At 43.1% G+C, this 20,075-nt stretch overlaps 1 protein-coding gene across 8 annotated transcripts in view; it reads right to left on the bottom strand.

The window, feature by feature from the left end:
* LOC149185706 (uncharacterized) overlaps positions 1–20,075 on the bottom strand; it is a 398,327-nt gene that overhangs the window by 367,858 nt on the left and 10,394 nt on the right. The gene's annotated exons all lie outside the window — the stretch shown is intronic.

Genomic DNA, 20,075 nt, shown 5'->3' with positions numbered 1-20,075 from the left:
CAAGGATGGTCTATCTAATGTCCGGCAAAGTAGTCCACACGGACGAGACAGCAATGATAAACAATGCAACACATCTTCAACAATGTAAGTACTAAAATAACCTAAGTAGTTCAACTATCTTAGAACAGGTTAAGCAAACATGCATTACAAATGTTTAAAGAATAGTTTTACAAATGGATACAAAACATGCGTGAAAATGTGTTGGCTTGAGACAAGCTTCTGAATTAAGCAAAAGTTCCAAGACACATTTGTACACCATAGATCACCAGCCCCAGTAGTGGGACATTGGAGCCACTCCTCGCTCCTCAAAGAACAGACAACAGACTCTCAAGGCTATGTGAGAGGAGCCAAGGTGAAAAGTCCTTTGCTCATATAATGAGGGGGTATATATAGCCAACGGGGGATAACTGACCCTTGTGACTCTTCGACTTCCCTCGTGACTGTTTGACTTCCTATGACTTTTCGACTTTACATGACTCTTCAAATTCATATGTGGGTCTCTTGGACTTCCGCTTTACATTACATTGATTACAACAAGTATGGCCTATAGTGGTGTTGTGGCCGAGACAACTCATGACACAACTTGACATGACACTACTAACATGTACTGGCTGACTGTGGTGTCCGTGTCAAGCTGTTGTGCAGCTAAGTGATGGTATGCTCTCGATGTAACATGTCCTCACCTCCGCAAGGCAAAGTGCGCGGGGTCTTCAATGGTCTTGGTCTTTGCTTGATGGTGGATGTGTATGTGTCCCTTTCGCTCACTGCTCGATGTGCTTCGTGTGTTCGTTCAACTGCGAGCAAGTCTTCTAGCATGTGCTCCTTCTCCATCCCATTCGTCGTCGCGCCATGTTTCATCGATATACATGTTCCTGCAATCACTCATGACGGGACAACATCAAATCCAAAATCTCCTAGTCTAACTAACATGATGCATTTTCTTTCGTTTCGGTGCATCTGACCGGGAGAGGGACAAGGCACTGAAACTACGCAGAGCACAGCTCAGAGCGAGATGCGAGGTTTCGAAGCACTGTCTGGAAAAACTGAGCAAATGTCACTGGGAGGCAGATTTGTGCAATCTGGGACAACAGTGACAGCTGCGATGTTGAAATTTGGTACCGGAGGACAGGTGGTTCCCTTAGGCTTTGATCTTTGGCCTAGGGAAAAGCGTCCAAAAGAATTTAATTTTTCTCCTAAAGTGACTTTATAATTTTATAAAGTTAAATCTAATTTAAAAGTGACTTTAAGTGATAAAGTTATTAAGTCTAATTTTAAAGTGACTTTTATAAAGTCAATTAAAAATTAGAAAGGAAAAGTGACTTTGGAAATAAATGACTAAGTGGGTCTTTATTAAAGTGGGGTGAATTAAAAAATAGAAAGTGAGATTTAAATGAGCATTTAATCTCAACCATTGATCTAAATCTATTTCAGCCATTGGATTTAGAGATCACCCAAAAGTCACTTGGATCACCCAAAAGTCACTTGGAGTTATATTAAAGGAGGAAAAGGAGGAAAAGGTCATTCATTCTTTCATGAGCAGATTGGGAGAAGGAGAGCAAGAGAGATTTCTGAGCAGGAAGGAGAAGGAGACAGCAACTTGGCACACATTCCAAGGCAGCAGTTGAGCAGATTTGTACAGCTGATTCAGCGCATAGTGAAAGGCAGATTTTTGCACAAACATCGAGGAGCAGTTTGCTGATTTTTCTGCACACAAAACGGAGGTCGTACAGCATTTATTGCTGTCCTGTTTGCTGTAATTTCCAGATTGCTGTGAGGCACGGGAAAGGAGATAAGTTGTAAATTTGCTTGCTGATTTTTTGCTGAATAATTCTCACTGTAAAAAGACAATTTTCAGAAATAAAGAAGAGCTCTCAAACTGGTTTTCCCCAAGAGTTGTAGGGGGTTTTTCCAGGGTCAAGTTGACCAAAAATATTAGTGTTTTAATGTATTTTAATGGCTGTTTTTAATTGCTGATTTTTATTTCTGCAATTTCCAGCATTCTGAAAATTTTCCAGAATTTGTGTTTTCAGTCATATTTATTTTTTTCAGTCTGTTAAATGTATGGTTATGGGAATGGGCATTTAACTACATGGGAGAAATAAGGTGAAACTGAAAACCGGGGTGGAAAAACAGAAATTTCTACATGGTATCAGAGCTTGAGTGCTGAAGGGCAGTTTGGGACAGCAAAAAGGAAAAATTACAGTTGCTGATTTTTCACTCAGAAAATTCCAGCAAGCTGATTTTTTCATAAACAGCAGTTTTATCTTTACTACAGCAGTGCTATTTTTCAGTTTTAGGACAGCAGGATGTTATTGGGATTGAGGGTGGAGGATAGGTTGGATGGGCATACAAATTACAGCGTTTGCAAGGAGAGAATGCAGAGTATCTTTGAGGAGGCAGAAGTCTGGGATATCATGGTGCACACAGCACAGCACCCTGTTGTTGTGCCTACTGATGCAACTCAGTTGACAGCTTATAATAAAAAGAACAACAAGGGTAAGAGGTTGATTCTAGACGGAATCAAAGACCATTGCATTCCTCATGTGAGAGGAAAGAGCAATGCCCATGAGATGTGGACAGCATTGTCCAATCTTTACCAGAGTACCAATGAGAACCGGAAGATGGTCCTGAAGGAGACGCTGAAGAACATTAAGATGGGGAATGATAGTGCAGCTGGATATCTCACAAAGATTACCAATGTGAGAGATGAGTTGGCAGCGATTGGAGAGGCCATTCCATCCACTGAGTTGGTGCGTATTGCAGTGAATGGCCTCCCCCGTTCATGATTGAACTTTGCTGATGGGGTTTGTGCACGTGAGACCCTTCCCACATGGGAGAGGTTTTGGGATGATTGTATTCAGACAGAGATCAGGAAAGGACAGCTTGGGGCAGCCAAGCCAGTTGAGCAGGATGAGGACATAGCACTGGTGGCAGGAGGCAAGAAAGGCAAAGGGAAGAAGCAGGCTTCCACAAGCGGTGGTGGGGGCAAAGGCAAAGGTAAAGGTAAACAGGGTAACTCACAGAAGGACTATTCCAAGGTGAAGTGTTGGAATTGTCAAAAGATGGGACACTATGCAGTTGTGTGTCCGGAGAAGAAGAAGAAGAAGGGGAAGAACCAGGACGTGGCAGCTTCAGCAGAGATTGAGGACTTTGCTGGTCGTTTTGACCGAGAGTTTGCGTTCACTACGTGTGAGTCCTCTAGTGCAGGATCACCTGCCACACAGGTTCAGAGGGAGCATGCTTTTCCCTCGATTAGCGGAGCATCTTCAGGTATCTGGTATGTGGACAGTGGGGCTTCACGTCACATGACAGGAGTCCGGGAGTACTTCTCAGAGCTTTCAGAGAGTGGCACTGATATTGAGGTAGTACTCGGTGATGACAGAGTTGTTAGAGCAGTCGCGGTGGGGACAGTGACATTTCAGAGGGAGTCCAAACCTCCCTTGAAGGTGTCAGAGGTTCTTTATGTGCCAGGGATGAGGAAGAACCTCATATCCGTCTCAGCTTTGGAGGACAGAGGATATGAGGTACTGTTCAGGGGAGGACAGGTGTTGATGTATCCCAGGGACACTCCAGCTGATTCAGCTAGAGTGATAGGTGTACGCCATGCAAAGGTGTACAAGTTTGCATTCCAACCCCTTTTGGCATTGAGCAGTAGTACCGACAGCAGAGCTAGCAGTTCTGAGCTGTGTGAGATTTGGCACCGCAGGATGGGTCATATGTATCATGGAGCCTTGAGGACATTGCGGGAGATCACTACAGGTGTGCCAGATTTCAGTACTGATCACTTTGATACTTGCAGAGGTTGTGTGATGGGCAAGTTTGCCAAATCCCCTTTTCCTAGCAGTGACAGCAGAGCGACGGGGATACTTGATTTGATTCATTCCGATGTGAGCGGTCGGATGTCTCATGTTTCCTTGAGTGGATATGAGTACTATGTTTTATTCATTGATGATCACTCCAGGAGGACCTGGATTTATTTTTTGAAGACCAAGAGTGAGGTCTTCAAGCGGTTTCAGGAGTTCAGAGCTCTTGTGGAGACTCAGACAAGTCGAAAGATCAAGTCCTTGAGGTCGGACAATGGAGGAGAGTACACCCTTGGAGAGTTTGTTGACTATTGTGCGGAGGCAGGCATTAGGAGGGAGTTCACTGTTCCTTACAACCCCCAGCAGAACGGGGTTGCGGAGAGGAAGAACAGATCCATCATAGAGGCTGCCAAAGCCATGATACATGATCAGGGGTTGCCATTGTTCTTGTGGGCAGAGGCCTGCAACACAGCTGTTTACTTGCAGAACAGGAGTCCGCATCGTGCCTTGGGGCACATGACTCCGGAGGAGGCTTTCTCTGGGAAGAAGCCTAATCTTGGTCATCTTCATATCTTTGGATGCATTACATACTCCTATATACCCAAGGAGAAGAGGACCAAACTAGAGCCCACCGCAGAGAAGGGTATCTTTGTGGGCTACAGTGAGACCTCAAAGGCCTTTCGGATTTACATTCCTGCACAGAGGAGAGTTGTTGTCAGACGGGATGTGAAGTTCGAGGAGGACAGGGCCTTTAGGAGGTCACGGGAGTTAGAGTATCTGGATCAGCCAGACCCTCAGCAGCAGTTGAGTCAGCCGCAGGGATCCAGTGGGCAGGGATCAGGAGGTACATCCATGAGGATGTCAGGTCCATCAGTGAGCAGTGGCTCGCCGAGCCAGAGGGGTGGTGCTCCGGGCAGCATGCAGAGCAGTTCACAGAGCAGTTCACTAGGGAGTCCACTGATGGACAGTTCACACGGTACCTCAGCTTCTACAGGTTCAGGTGCAGGCAGGAGGACAGCAGACAGACAATCAGGAGTTCAGGCTACTGATGGTGATGAGGAGGAGGAGTTTCATTCTCCTATGGGAGAAGCATGCTCAGGGAAGAGGAAGCCCAAGTGGCTTCAGGACACCTTGAGAGATGCCACATCTGTTGTTGAGCCGAAGAGGCCGGTCAGAGAGAGTAGACCACCTGAGAGGTTCTGTAGCTATATGGCGATGGTTACCAGCATCCTTGACTCTGAGCCTTCTAGCTATGAGGAGGCAGCTAGCCAGCAGGTCTGGAGAGAGGCCATGCAGGAGGAGTATTCTTCTATCATGAAGAATGATGTTTGGGAGGTGGTGCCGAGGCCTGAGGGCAAATCCGTGGTTACTTCCAGATGGCTTTACAAGGTAAAGCATGTTGCAGATGGCAGCATTGAGAAATTCAAAGCGAGGTTTGTGGCTAGAGGGTTCTCCCAGGTAGAGGGAGTTGATTATGAGGAGACCTTCGCTCCCGTGGCTCGATATACTTCGATCCGCTCCATTATATCGATAGCAGCAGAGATGGGTTGGAAGATCCACCAGATGGATGTGAAGACCGCATTTCTCAATGGCTTCATACAGGAGGAGGTGTACATTGAGCAGCCACAGGGCTTTGAGGTGCATGGGAAGGAGTCCCATGTGTGCAGATTGAAGAAGGCCCTTTATGGCCTGAAGCAAGCTCCCAGAGCTTGGTACTCCAGGATAGATGCATACTTGCAGGGGATGGGTTTCACAAAGAGTGAGGCAGATCCGAACCTTTACTTTATTGTGATTGGTGAGGAGCCTCTCATTCTGGTGCTGTATGTGGATGACTTGATCATTACAGGTGCAGAGAGACTCATAGAGCACTGCAAGAGAGATCTTGCGGCGGAGTTTTAGATGAAGGACATCGGCTTGATGCATTACTTTTTGGGTTTGGAGGTGTGGCAGGAGGAGGGGCATTTCTTCCTGGGGCAGGGGAAGTATATTGTGGACATCCTTAGCAGATTCCACATGGAGGATTGTAGACCCATGTCGACACCGATGATCACCAACTGGAAGAAGCTTCATGCTTCGGATTCCGAGTTGGTGGATCCCACATTGTACAGGCAGCTGATTGGTTCCTTGATGTATTTGGTCAACACTAGACCAGATATATGTTTTGCAGTCAACACGATGAGTCAGTTTATGTGTGAGCCTAGGAAGGTTCACTGGGTGGCTGCAAAACACATTTTGCGGTACTTGCAGGGGACAGTGGATTATGGTCTGGACTACAGGCAGGGAGATGGAGTGAGATTGGCAGGATACACTGATTCTGATTGGGCAGGTTGTGCTTCTGATAGGAAGAGCACTTCAGGGTGTTGTTTTGGGTTGGGTTCAGCAGTAGTGTCATGGTTCAGCCGGAAGCAGCAGTCAGTAGCACTGAGTTCAGCGGAAGCAGAGTATATGGCAGCCAGTCTAGCTAGTTGTGAGGCTATCTGGCTTCGCAAGATGTTGTTTGGCTTATTTGGTCAGCCGTTGAGACCTTCAGTGATTTACTGTGATAATCAGAGTTGCATTAAACTCACGGAGAATCCAGTATTTCATGACAGGTCAAAGCATATCGGGATCAGATATCATTTCATCAGAGACTATGTTCAGAAGGGAGCTGTGAAGCTTGAGTATATTTCCACTGATGAGCAGGTTGCAGATATCCTTACCAAAGCCTTACCACGGGGCAAGCATGTCTACTTCAGAGACAAGATGGGTGTGGTGAGGAACACCTTCCTCGGTAAGAGGGAGTGTTGAAATTTGGTACCGGAGGACAGGTGGTTCCCTTAGGCTTTGATCTTTGGACTAGGGAAAAGCGTCCAAAAGAATTTAATTTTTCTCCTAAAGTGACTTTATAATTTTATAAAGTTAAATCTAATTTAAAAGTGACTTTAAGTGATAAAGTTATTAAGTCTAATTTTAAAGTGACTTTTATAAAGTCAATGAAAAATTAGAAAGGAAAAGTGACTTTGGAAATAAATGACTAAGTGGGTCTTTATTAAAGTGGGGTGAATTAAAAAATAGAAAGTGAGATTTAAATGAGCATTTAATCTCAACCATTGATCTAAATCTATTTCAGCCATTGGATTTAGAGATCACCCAAAAGTCACTTGGAGTTATATTAAAGGAGGAAAAGGAGGAAAAGGTCATTCATTCTTTCATGAGCAGATTGGGAGAAGGAGAACAAGAGAGCAAGAGAGATTTCTGAGCAGGAAGGAGAAGGAGACAGCAGCTTGGCACACATTCCAAGGCAGCAGTTGAGCAGATTTGTACAGCTGATTCAGCACATAGTGAAAGGCAGATTTTTGCACAAACATCGAGGAGCAGTTTGTTGATTTTTCTGCACACAAAACGGAGGTCGTACAGCATTTATTGCTGTCCTGTTTGCTGTAATTTCCAGATTGCTGTGAGGCACGGGAAAGGAGATAAGTTGTAAATTTGCTTGCTGATTTTTTGCTGAATAATTCTCACTGTAAAAAGACAATTTTCAGAAATAAAGAAGAGCTCTCAAACTGGTTTTCCCCAAGAGTTGTAGGGGGTTTTTCCAGGGTCAAGTTGACCAAAAATATCAGTGTTTTAATGTGTTTTAATGGCTGTTTTTAATTGCTCATTTTTATTTCTGCAATTTCCAGCATTCTGAAAAATTTCCAGAATTTGTGTTTTCAGCCATATTTATTTTTTTCAGTCTATTAAATGTATGGTTATGGGAATGGGCATTTAACTACATGGGAGAAATAAGGTGAAACTGAAAACCGGGGTGGGAAAACAGAAATTTCTACATGCGAGGGAAAACCCAGCTGGGAGGCAGAATTGCGCAGTTTCCGGGAGGAAGACCAAGTAGGGTGTCGGGGAACTGCTGGGCCAATATACACAATTTTCAAAGGGAGCACTGGGCAGGTCATCCAGCTAGGATTTGCGCAGTGTCTCCGGGAAAGACAAAGCGGGGAACAGGAGGCACTAGCAAGAAATTTTGCGTAGTTTTCCAAAGGAGGGCAAGATCACGCTGCAGGAGTTGCCAGTCAAAATTGCGCAATTCTGGGAGACAGTCTGGGACAAGCAGTGGGACTCCCATGTAGGAATTTATAGGGTAAGTTCCTCAGACAGAACACCAAAGGACACCGCTCACAACCAAATCGCAGATCAATACACCAGTATTTTTGATGTGGTTAAAACCCTCAAAGATGGAAACAGTCCACGGCCTGAGCCAACGCGGCCACTTCAGGCAATTTATTAATAAAAGAATGAAAATTTACATAAGCTTCTCTCATAGACAGATTACCCTACAAATGACCCTCCATGCGCTTTAAATAGAAATCACAGACCAATCGGGTGTCAAGCCACAGATCAAGTGTCGGTAATACCGAGGAGAGAATGAACCGTCGGATCACTACATATCGTGACCATCGAATTGTAAGTTACAAAATGTACAAGGTAAAGAAACACACTTTACCTAACTCTATACTAGACCAAGTTGTACTTAACTATTTCCTATGTGTCGGAATATCCTAACATCCCTCCTTAAGAACAACTTGGGATAGGATTGAAGGATTTACAAATATGACACAATAGGAGAAGGAAGGAGGCACTAGAGCCTATCCCCCCTTAGTGACAACTTCCTGAACTCCAACCATAAATCGAAGTTTAGTGAACTTCGCCTCTGTGAGAGCCTTTGTAAAGATGTCTGCAACTTGATCATCTATTGAACAATATTGCACTTCAAGAACATGGTCATGAATGAGCTTTCTGATGAAGTGCATGTGCAGTTCAATGTGTTTGCTGCGCTGATGTTGGACTGGATCTTTGCATAGCTGAATGGCACTTTGATTATCACACCAAAGTGTAGTTGGATGCTGCTGCTGAAAGCCAAACTCTGACAGGATCTGACGAAGCCACAAGGCTTCCTTACTAGCTTCTACGGCACCACGATATTCTGCTTCTGCTGAAGAAAGAGAAATGGCACCTTGTTTCTTGCAAGCCCATGTAATAGGTCCTGAACCAAGAGTGAACACATAACCTACAGTAGACTTCCGATCATCAGGGTCACCAGCCCAATCAGAATCAGTGAAACCAACCAATAGAGGAGATGCTTCGGCACTGTAATGAATCCCAAACTGAACTGTACCTCGAACACAACGAAGTATTCTTTTAGTTGCTTTCCAATGACTTTCACGTGGGTTTTGCATAAACCGAGCAACAAGGCCAACAACAAAGGAAAGGTCAGGACGAGTATGGGTTAGATACAGAAGTTTTCCTACAAGTTGACGGTATAAGGTAGCATCAACTTCAGGAGAAGTACAAGTGACTGAAAGTTTGACTCCAGACTGGAAGGGAGAAGGGGCTGGCTTACAGTCTTCCATGTGAAAATGGCGTAGAATATCACAGGCATACTTGGACTGGGAAAGGGAAATACCCTCCTTGGATTGCAAGACTTGAAGACCGAGAAAATAATGTAAGTGTCCTAAGTCTGTCATTTCAAATTTCTTTTTAAGGCTGGACTTCACATGGTTTATAAGGTTGGGATCACTACCGGTAAGGATAAGATCATCAACATAAAGAACAAGAATGATAAGAGACTTGCCCACTTTCTTGGTGTAGACAGTATTGTCAGAATGACACCTAGAAAAGCCAGATGCTAAAAGAAAGCTATCCATTTTGGCATACCAAGCTCGAGGAGCTTGCTTGACACCATAAAGGGATTTCTTAAGCCGACATACAAGGCTGGAGTCTGTTTTTATGAAGCCAATGGGTTGTTCCATGTAGATTTCTTCATGCAAGTCCCCATGCAAGAAGGCAGATTTAACATCCATCTGATGGACTTCCCATTTAAACGAGGCAGCAAGGGAAAGAACAAGGCGGATAGAGTTCATTTTGGCAACAGGGGAGAAGGTTTCAGTGTAGTCAATGCCTTCAACCTGTGAAAAACCTTTAGCAACAAGACGAGCTTTATGTTTATCAACTTTCCCATCTGGTCCATACTTGGTTCTGTAAACCCATTTGCATCTAACAAGTTTTCGTCCCTTTGGTAGAGGAACAAGATCCCATGTATCATTTGCCAATAATGAATGATATTCTTCATTCATAGCTGCTTCCCAATCTGGATGGCCTGAAGCTTCTACAAAGGTGTCAAATTCATAATTTACTAGAGCTTGAGCCAGTAAAGAAGAGGCTCTGTCAAACTGAGAACGTGTGCGTCGCTGATCTGTAGGATCACCGGTAAGATCACCTGCTGCATCTCGAGTAGCACGAACCCATTTTGGAAGCTGAGGAGCTGAAGGAGGATCCTGAGATGGTGGGGGAGGATTGTCATCCTCATTTTCATCATCTGAAGAAGAAATGTTTTCAAAAGTAGAAGAGATAGGGAGAGGTGGCACATCCGCCGGACTAGGCTCGCAGGCTGATATATTTTCATCAAATTTTACATCTCTTCTAATGATAACATTTTTGGACTTAAATGGAATAAGTCTATAGCCTTTGACATCTTCAGAATATCCAACAAAAGTACATTTTTCACTCTTAGGTTCTAAAGCTTTATGCTTTTCATCTAGAATATGGGCCCACGCTTCACTTCCAAAAACACGAAAGTGACTTACATCTGGTTTGATTGAGCTCCATGCTTCTTCTGGAGTGATATTCTTTAAAGCCTTAGTAGGAGTGCGATTTATTATGTAATTTGCACAGTTAATTGCTTCTGCCCAAAAACTAAGACCAAGTCCTTTAGATTGTAGCATACAATTAGCCATTTCCTTTAAGGTGCGATTCTTCCTTTCAACTACACCATTTTGTTGTGGAGTATATGGAACAGTATGTTGCATTTGAATTCCATTCTCAGTGCAAAAGTTGATGAATGTGTTTTTAACATATTCTCCGCCATTATCAGATCTTAGCTTAATAATTTGATGTCCAGATTGTTTTTCAACAAAGGCCTTGAAGCCAAAAATGTGTTAAATACTTCACTCTTGAGTTTTAAGAAGTATACCCAAGTGCGTCTGGAGAAATCATCAATGAAAGTTAAGAAATACTTGCAGCCAGAGAATGAAACAACTGGAAGTGGACCACATAAATCACTATGCACAAGCTGTAAAGGGGCTGAGGCGTGCCAAGAGGCACGTTTTTCAAAACTATCGCGATGATGTTTTCCGAGTACACATCCGGAACAAACACCATCTCTGCAAGATACCATAGGAAGACCTGTCACCATATTTTCTTTACATAGATGCTGAAGGGAGCGATAGTTTAAGTGACCAAATCGCTCATGCCAAAGTTTGCTCACTTCATCGTTATGAGCAACAAATACTGAGGGAAGATTTGATGACCCAAAGTTGTGAAACTTATACAACCTTGTAGAATCATCAGCAATGCCAGTAGCTAAAATCTGTTTAGGATCTCTTAGGTCCTTGATTACAACATCATGAGGTGAAAATTCAATGATTTTACCTTCACCTGAATGAGTTATCTGATATACAGGTAGAAGGTTGCAGGATAAGGTTGGAACACATAATACATCATTAAACTGACCGTTGTCTAGATGAACAGTTCCAGTCCCTACAACACTAAGAGATCTATCATCACCAACACATATATTTTTGGTGTTACAATCATTTAAGGAAGAAAACATGGCTTTGTTTTTGGCCATGTGATAAGAAGCTCCAGAATCAATGAGCCACTCATGAGAATGAGAAGAAGAAGATACATTTAATGCATAACCAGACCGAGATGATTGACAACCACATGCAGAAAGTGCCATTCCTGAAGATGAAGTTGAAGTTGAAGAATGCTCCACATGGATGTTATGTTTCTTCATCGCTGCTTCCAAGGCTTCCATCTTCTTAAAGTATTTGGATTCTAAGTGGCCATCTCGATTACAAAAGTTGTAATGTCTATCAGTCTTCTTCCATTTGTTTTTATTTGTCTTATCATTTTGTTGAAATGATTTTTCATTTTGAGGCTGAGATTGCTTAGGACCCTTGTTTGGTTTAGGACCATTCTTTTTAGGATATGACTTCTTAGGATTCTTTGAATTTGGTTGCTGCTGGGCGGCTAACGCTTTCTTGGAAGAGTTTCCAAGATTAAGAAGACCAAGGTGTAAGAGTTTTTCTTGTTCTCTTATTAAAGAATCACAAAAAGAGTCAAAGGAAGGGGACTTGTAGTCTGTTCCTTGAGAAATGAAGGCTTCTCTTGTAGAATGGAAGGTGGAAACAAACACAGAGTAGGTTGGTCCCAACTTAGTAAAAATGGAATAGATAAGGTTACTATCTTCTTTCTTAACCTTAACGCCTTCCAAGAGATATCTAAGGGTCTTGAACTTGGACAAGAAATCTTCAATGCAAGAAAAATTATTAGGGTCCAATGTAAGCAACTCATTTTCAAGTTGATGAGCTCTAAGTTCATTTTTAATCCCAAAAACTTTATTGATTTGTTTCATTGCTTCATCAGGAGTATCAAGTTCTGCAATATGGAATCTAAGATCTGGAGAAATAGACATCCCTATCGATCCACGTGCTTGATCTTGCCTGTTTTCCCATTTAGCAGCCTTATCTTCATCCTTCGGTTTCTTTTCTTGGCCTGAGGCTATTCTGTACAGACCTTTACTTCTAAGTAAATCCTCAATGTAGGACAACCATTGGAAGTAGTTGGTGCTGTCAAGGGTAACTTGGTATTGACTTTCCATTTCAACGGAAACTGAAGCTAAAGATGCTGAAACTAAGTGTTCTAATGGATAGATCTCGAAAAATTAGGCTGGTTTAAAAAAAACGGCTCTGAAAACGGCTTCCGGATGAAGAAGTTATGGCTTTTTGAAAAAAAATTGATGAAGTCGCCGACGAAGTGCGGGAATGTGCGGAAATGAAAAAGTCCGCCCCCAAAAAATGGAGACTTGAACCCAAGACCTCTACTCTCTTCAAATAGCTTTGAACCAATTGAGCTATACAAAAAATTTGAGAGAGAGAGAGAGGGGGGTTGATGCTTTGGGTTGCGTGCTTGCTTTGAGAAGACTCTTTTTCCCTACAAAACAAAAAACACAAAACCCAACACGGACATACAAAAAAAACGAACCTTGCGGCTCGAAGTTAGCTTTAGCCGAAAAACTAAATATTTTCAAAAATGAACCTTGCGGCTCAAAGTTAGCTTTAGCCGGAAACTAAATATTTTCCTCAATGTTTCTGATTTCCGAGATCACACTAAGGCGCAGGGAAAAGAGCATACGCATGAGAAAAATCCTTCCTTTTTGTTTCTGATTTGCCCAGATCGCACAGAGTCGCAGGGCAAAGAGCATACGCAAAAATGAAAGGTATAGATCCGGTAATAAAAAAAGCTAAATAAACCGAAACCGAAATAAACAGAGAGAAAATAATTGTAAACTGCAAATAAACACTGTATACCTCCAGATCTTAAAAATGACGCAGCTAGGGCTACCGGAAACCTTTTCGCGTGAAACGAAAGGGGTCCCTCACTGGAACAGATGCTCCCAACACAATAGAGCAGTCCTCTCAGCCCGAAAGTAGTCAGAAACAGTAGATCTGGGAAACAGTCGGATGCAGTTCTACCGGCTTCAGATTTGGATCACCAACGGACGCGGCCCTCAAATAGCTCTGATACCATGTAGGAATTTACAGGGTAAGTTCCTCAGACAGAACACCAAAGGACACTGCTCACAACCAGATCGCAGATCAATACACCAGTATTTTTGACGTGGTTAAAACCCTCAAAGAGGGAAACAGTCCACGGCCTAAGCCAACGCGGCCACTTCAGGCAATTTATTAATAAAAGAATGAAAATTTACATAAGCTTCTCTCATAGACGGATTACCCTACAAATGACCCTCCATGCGCTTTAAATAGAAATCATAGACCAATCGGGTGTCAAGCCACGGATCAAGTGTCAGTAATACCGAAGAGAGAATGAACCGTCGGATTGTAAGTTACAAAATGTACAAGGTAAAGAAACACACTTTACCTAACTCTATACTAGACCAAGTTGTACTTAACTATTTCCTATGTGTCGGAATATCCTAACATCCCAGACATAACTACACAATTTCTGGGTTGATTGCAGAGCAGGGCAAAAGGGCAAGTGACAGACAAATCTGGGCAATTTTTTGAGGGAGAACAAAGTAGGCCAGCAAAGAAGCCTGCCTGTCAGATCTGTGCAATTTCCTGCGACATTGCAGTGACAAGCAGTAGAGGCATGTCCCACATGTCACAGCTCAAGTCATTTTTTCCGATTGACCAGCGAGAGGCTTGATGGTGATCTTGCGAGAAGCGCAGACTGGATCGGGTTCTAGACAACTTCTATGCAGTTCTGGGAGACAGTAAGCTGGCTCATTCCCAGAATTGCGCAGTGCAGGATGCCCGAAGGACAACCTCAAGCTCTGCACAGTTCTGGGCAACAGTGCAAGGTCACTGAGATCTGGGTCCGATTGAAGGAGGGTTGTCCGGTCGACAAGTTTTCAAGGAAAATGATTAAGTGCGAAAGCAAGTGTACTTGCGCTTACATGACCTTGTAATCACACACTTAGCACGACTCGACAACAAGACACCTCAAACCAACAAGACAAACATGTGCTCAGTGAAACTGACTAAAATGTTGAGAGCGACAAGTGCGACAATTGAGATATGTCTTTGAACAACCATGACGACACTTGCGCAACAGTGTTTACAACTTTGTGTGCGAGTGCAACCGATGTTGACATAGCGAAAACAACTCACGCACACAAAGACAAACCTTCAAAATTGCCAAAACAAACTCGCAAGCATGACATAGCGATCAATATGCAAAAAGACGATCGGTAGTCAATCAAGCAAAACGGGTGTGAAGAATCGACAAGAGCTCATGAGATGAGCTCGAGTGTTTGTGACCATCAAGAGGAAAAACCAAAGAAGGCTCTGAAATTTGGATGCATGCCAAAATTTTGGAGGGTGTTGCAGCCGCTACAACTGGACCCTAAGTCTAAACTTAGGAAATTAAAATAATTAATGGGTATTAATCTAACTGTAGGTGTAACTTCTAGAAGAAGACGAGGATCAAGCAAAAATGATCTTAACCATTGATTAGCTTCTAATCGGGTCGTTGAATGTCAATGAGAAGATTATTTAAGGAGGCTTGAGGGTCATTTGGATGACACACATAGAGTTGATCAGTGAGATCGAATTGTTGAAGCTAGAGGTAGCGCAGTGATTTCGTAGTGATCACGCAAAGAGGGGCAGAGAGAGTTTTGGCTGGAGGATCTTCGTTGGAGCCAAGAATACTCAACAGAGAGGTGGAGAGACACACAAAGGAGGCAGCGCAGTTGGCAGAGAGGTTGACGCAGAACCAGGAAGGGCTCACGCAGGACCCATGCAGAGCAGCGCTGAGGCCTTCCACGCAGAGGTCCAAAATTTGCTGAGGAGGCTAAGGTTCTAAGCTGGGAGGGTTGGAGTCAGCGCCTAAGAGCAAATCGATTCCCAGTAGAGGTGACGCAGTGCCTTAGAGGCTAACGCAGGCCCACACGTGGGCAGCACAAAAGTAGTCGAGGACTCGTTGGTTCAGCGGTCGGATCAGTCGAGACTTGCAGTGTAGAGTGAGGTAATCTCACTAATTTCTTCTATCAAGTGATATTCTCTATACTGGATTGCCAGCAAGGCATCCAGAGATTGTCTTCAGAAATAACTTTGGCTTAATAATAAAAACTCTCAGATTCGCTGCAACAGTTTTCCCGCGTTGGGTTTTTCCGGGGACATTTGTCCAAAAATAACTATGTCATTTGTGTTGTATCTTTCTCTTGTTCAGTTTCTTGTTTTGGCATATTATTTAAATGGTGTAGGATGCAATGTACGTATTTCAATACTTGTCATAGCAAACTGCAAATAACTTGTTCATGTAAGTCTAACAAGTAGGAGAAATATCATCAATTGTTGCAATAGGGATTCCGATTTAAGGAATTTTCACATGGTATGAGAGCAGTGTAGGTGAGACAAGAAGAACAGTGCCAGAGAACCCAGAGCTAAGCAGAAAAGGAGATTGAAATAGCTGCAGGAGGCAGCAGTTAGAATCCCTAGAGGGATTGCGCAGTCCAAGCCAGGAGGGCTGAATTTTCGAGGAAAGTCTCTCTCAGAGTGAGTCAACAGAGAGGAAGGGCTTCCAGATCAAAATCTTGTCGTGGAAAAGGGAGCAGTGTTGATCCTCAGCGTGAGGAAGAACTGGTGGGACGTAGTTTTTCAGCAAGCAAATTACTGGGCTAAAAGACATCAAAAGAGAGAGGAGAAGCACAGTGAGGGAATTTTTCCTCAATAGACTTCCCGCCAAGAAGTCCGTTTTCTTATTCACTGAGCAGCAGTAGTAAGAAGCAGAGAGGAGCAATTCAACATTTTCGTGGCAGAGATGGCAACCAGTGGGCTAAGAGATCAGAACAGGTTGGATGGGGCATCCAACTATGTCATCTAGAAGGCAAGGATGTCATTCCTTCTAGATGAGCATTCTCTCAAGACCTATGTCGACAGCGTGGTGGTTGTGCCTACAGATCCAAATCCATTGAAGAAGTACCAGGCATAAATGGCGAAGGCCAAGAGGATGATCCTTGATGGAGTGAAGGATCACGTGGTTTGTCACGTCGCTAGCAAAGGAACTGCTAAGAAGATGTGGGATGCCTTGGCTACACTATATCAGGGATCTTCCAAGCAGCGAAAGATGTACTTAGAGCAGAAACTAAGATCTGCACAGATGTAGAAGGGGGAGTGCATTGATATGTTCCTCACAAAGCTTCAAGAGACCCAGGATGAATTGGCAGTTGTGGGGTCTACACCTCAAGGGTCCGAGATGGTAAGACTAGCCCTAAATTCTGTTTCTAAAGATTGGCAAGTCTTTGCCCAAAGTATCCTGAGCAGGGCAACTTTTCCAAATTGGGATGAGATGTGGGCAACTCTTAAGCAAGAGGAGCTGAGGAGAGATCTAGTCAAGTGTAAGCTTGACGAAAGCAGTAGCAGTGGGTCGAAGCCCAAAGAGGAAGAGAATGCATCCCTTGCATCTAACGGGCAGTAGGAGCAGCGAAGGCGAAGAAGGACGTCTCGAAGATCAAATGCTTTGGGTGTGGTGAAATGGGTCACTACACAACACAGTGTCCTCTCAAGAAGAAGGACAATGATAAGAAGCACGATCTAAAGGCTGCACCTGCGAAGATCGAGGAGGAATTTGCCATGACAGTCGAGATACCTCCAAGAGGGAGGTGGGCTGATTTGGAGTTGTAGTTCAAAAGGGCTACAGATGGGTAGGATCCTTGAGGAGTCCACCTCTCGGATCAATACCTTGCTACGGGAGCCTAGATGAGTAGTAGCAAGATGGACAAAGTGTCAGATGATCCAAAGGAGTGTTGGAGCGATAGATGCAGTGGCTAGAACGCCAAGTCTAAGCAGCGCAGTGCGGAGTTGCACCAGTGTAGGGAGGCACAGTGCAGTAGCAGCAACAGCGCAGTGGCTTCAGAAGGATAGAGTGGGACTAGCAGCAATCAAATCTTCAACATCGAGATGCATCTATGTTGAACACTTGTTCAATAATTTGGGATGTTTTTCAATTGTGATGCAGTAGCAGCAACAATGACAACAGCGACACGGATGCAGAAATTCAGAGGGAGCTGTAGTACGGATGCAATATTGACAGTGGCATTGTCAGCAGTAGTACAGTTGCAGCAACAACACAGTAGTTGGTGGACAACATGTCAGACATCAATGGCGCAGAGGACGATGTTATGAATTCAGGGTGATGCTTCAGTGGGAGGCATTGCTAGAGCACATTCCTCGCTAGGAGGAAGTGTTGATTTCTGGTAACATCGGATGTGCTCTAAGTCTCAAATTTTGCAGTGAGGCCTGGGCACATATTCTAAAGAACCCAGAAAGTGTTTTGGGAAATTCCACCTGAAGACAGTTTTATTAAAATAATTAATTATTTTTAATGGTACCCTAAATCTAAACTTAAGAAATTAAAATAATTAATGGGTATTAAACTAACTATAGTTGTAACTTCTAGAAGAAGACGAGGATCAAGCAGAAATGATCTTAGCCATTGATTAGCTTCTAATCTGGGTCGCTGAATGTCAATGAGAAGATTATTTTAAGGAGTCTTGAGGGTCATTTGGATGACACACACACAGTTGATCAGTTAGATCGAATTGCTGAAGCTAGAGGCAGCAGAGTGATTTCGTAGTGATCACGTAGAGAGGGCTAGAGAGAGTTTTCGTTGGAGGATCTTCTCCGGAGCCAAGAATACTCAGCAGAGAGGGTGACGCAGAGTCGAGAAGGGCTCACGCAGGACCAACACAGAGCAGCGCAGAAGCCTTCCACACAGATGTCCGAAATTTGTTGAGGAGGCTGAGGTTATGAGCCGGGAGTGCTGGAGTCACCTCCTGAGAGCAAATCGATTCCCAGCAGAGGTGACGCAGTGCCTTACAAGCTAACGCGGGCCCATGCAGGGGCAACGCAGAAGTAGCCTAGGACTCGTTGGTTCAGCTGCCGGATCAGCCGAGACTTGCAGTGTAGAGTGAGGTAATCTCACTAATTTCTTCTGCCGAGTGATATTCTCTATACTGGATTTTCAACAAGGCATCCAAAGATTGTATTCAGAAATAATTTCTGCTTAATAATAAAAACCCTCAAATATTCTGCACCGGTTTTCCCGCATTGGGTTTTTCTGGGGACATTTGTCCAAAAATAACTATGTCATTTGTGTTGTATCTTTCTCTTGTTCAATTTCTTGTTTCGGCATATTATTTAAATGGTGTAGGCTGCAGTGTATGTATTTCGATATTTGCCGTAGGAAACTGCAAATAACTTGTTCATGTAAATCTAACAAGTAGGAGAAATATCATCAGTTGCTGCAGTAGGAATTCCGGTTTAAGGAATTTTCACAAAGCCCTGTTGCAGCTTTATTGTTGATCTTTTGAGGGCATCACCTCAGCCATATTTCTGCTCTATGTACCAGCACATTTTCTTATTAGTAAAATAAGGCTGAGATTCTCTGCATGTTTATTTTGTTTATTCTTCAGTTGCAGTTTATATTTTCAGTTTTTGCTGTTAAAATTGTGGCTCAATTTGTGCAAATGGTTTAAGGGATTAACGGCTTAAATTTTTAAGAAAATTTCTGCAAAAATTGTACTTGGGACATTGCATTACACACACTGATTTTATATCAAATTGAGCATAATTTTTCAAATGATTTAACACATCTAGAGGATAAAGGAGCAGTTTTAACAAAAATCAAATTAGTTTTTCTTGATTGACAATATTAGCCTGAACACCTTAAGGCTTAATTTGGGATTTTCTTGGCAAGATTAACAAATCAAGTTAGGGCTAGGACTTGACAAAGATGGTAAGGTGAATTATGGTTTTGGCAAGTCAAAGATGGAAAAAATGACCACTAAACATACCAACTTGAATTAGGGGTTTGGATTAACAACTTTAGAAGCTCATATAAATGGAAACACACCAATTAGCTGCCATGTGTCACACTGAGAAGACAATCCGCCTCAATACTCCTCTTGACTCGTGATCCTTCACACACCAGAAGCTTTGAACTACTCATACATCAATACCCTATACCTGGCACAAAGAAAGGCAGACTAACTAAAAAAAAGCAGGAAACACAGAAAATGAAAGGTAACTACTGTAAGATTGCTGCCATATATAGCACACCTAAAAATGGTAACATATTATATGTGGATAAAAGCAATCTCATTAGACTTGTTTTTGTGCAAAGAGATCAAAAATGTGCTCAAAATTGGAATACAAGCCCTGAAAAGCAAACTGCTAAAAACAGCACAATCACAAAACAGCTTCCATGTTGCTCAAAACAAACTTATCAGCACTGTGGACTCACAGGGACCAAGAATATGTAAACCTCTTTGACATGCAGGCGCCAGATCTTTGGGTCCTGGAAAAAAGTAAATTGCTAAAACTAGCAATTTCCTGGAATCTGATGAAACTAACTCTGAAACAAGCTCTAGTCACCATGAAAACTTGAATGCACCTATAATAGAACCAGTCTGATTCAATCTCCCTAGATCTTAACTCTCTAGTTGCACGGGCAATCTAGGAGTTAACACTGTGATGAACATTTGAATCCCCGTGTCAAGCGACTTAGTATAGCATGCTCCCTTGTTATTATTTGCACTTTGAAATAATACTTTTACGCAACATACATATCTAGTTTGCCATAATACTTATAAATACGAAATGCCCCACAAGCATTCAATATAAAAGACACAATAAAAACGCCACAAGC

The sequence above is a fragment of the Pinus tabuliformis genome, chromosome 3_1 (assembly GCF_031772625.1).
Source record: "Pinus tabuliformis cultivar Carrire ecotype Pingquan chromosome 3_1, CPIR1, whole genome shotgun sequence".
NCBI classification, from domain to species: Eukaryota; Viridiplantae; Streptophyta; class Pinopsida; order Pinales; family Pinaceae; genus Pinus; species Pinus tabuliformis.
The sequence above is the reverse complement of the archived record's forward strand: the minus strand, read 5'-3'. Positions and strand labels throughout refer to the sequence as shown.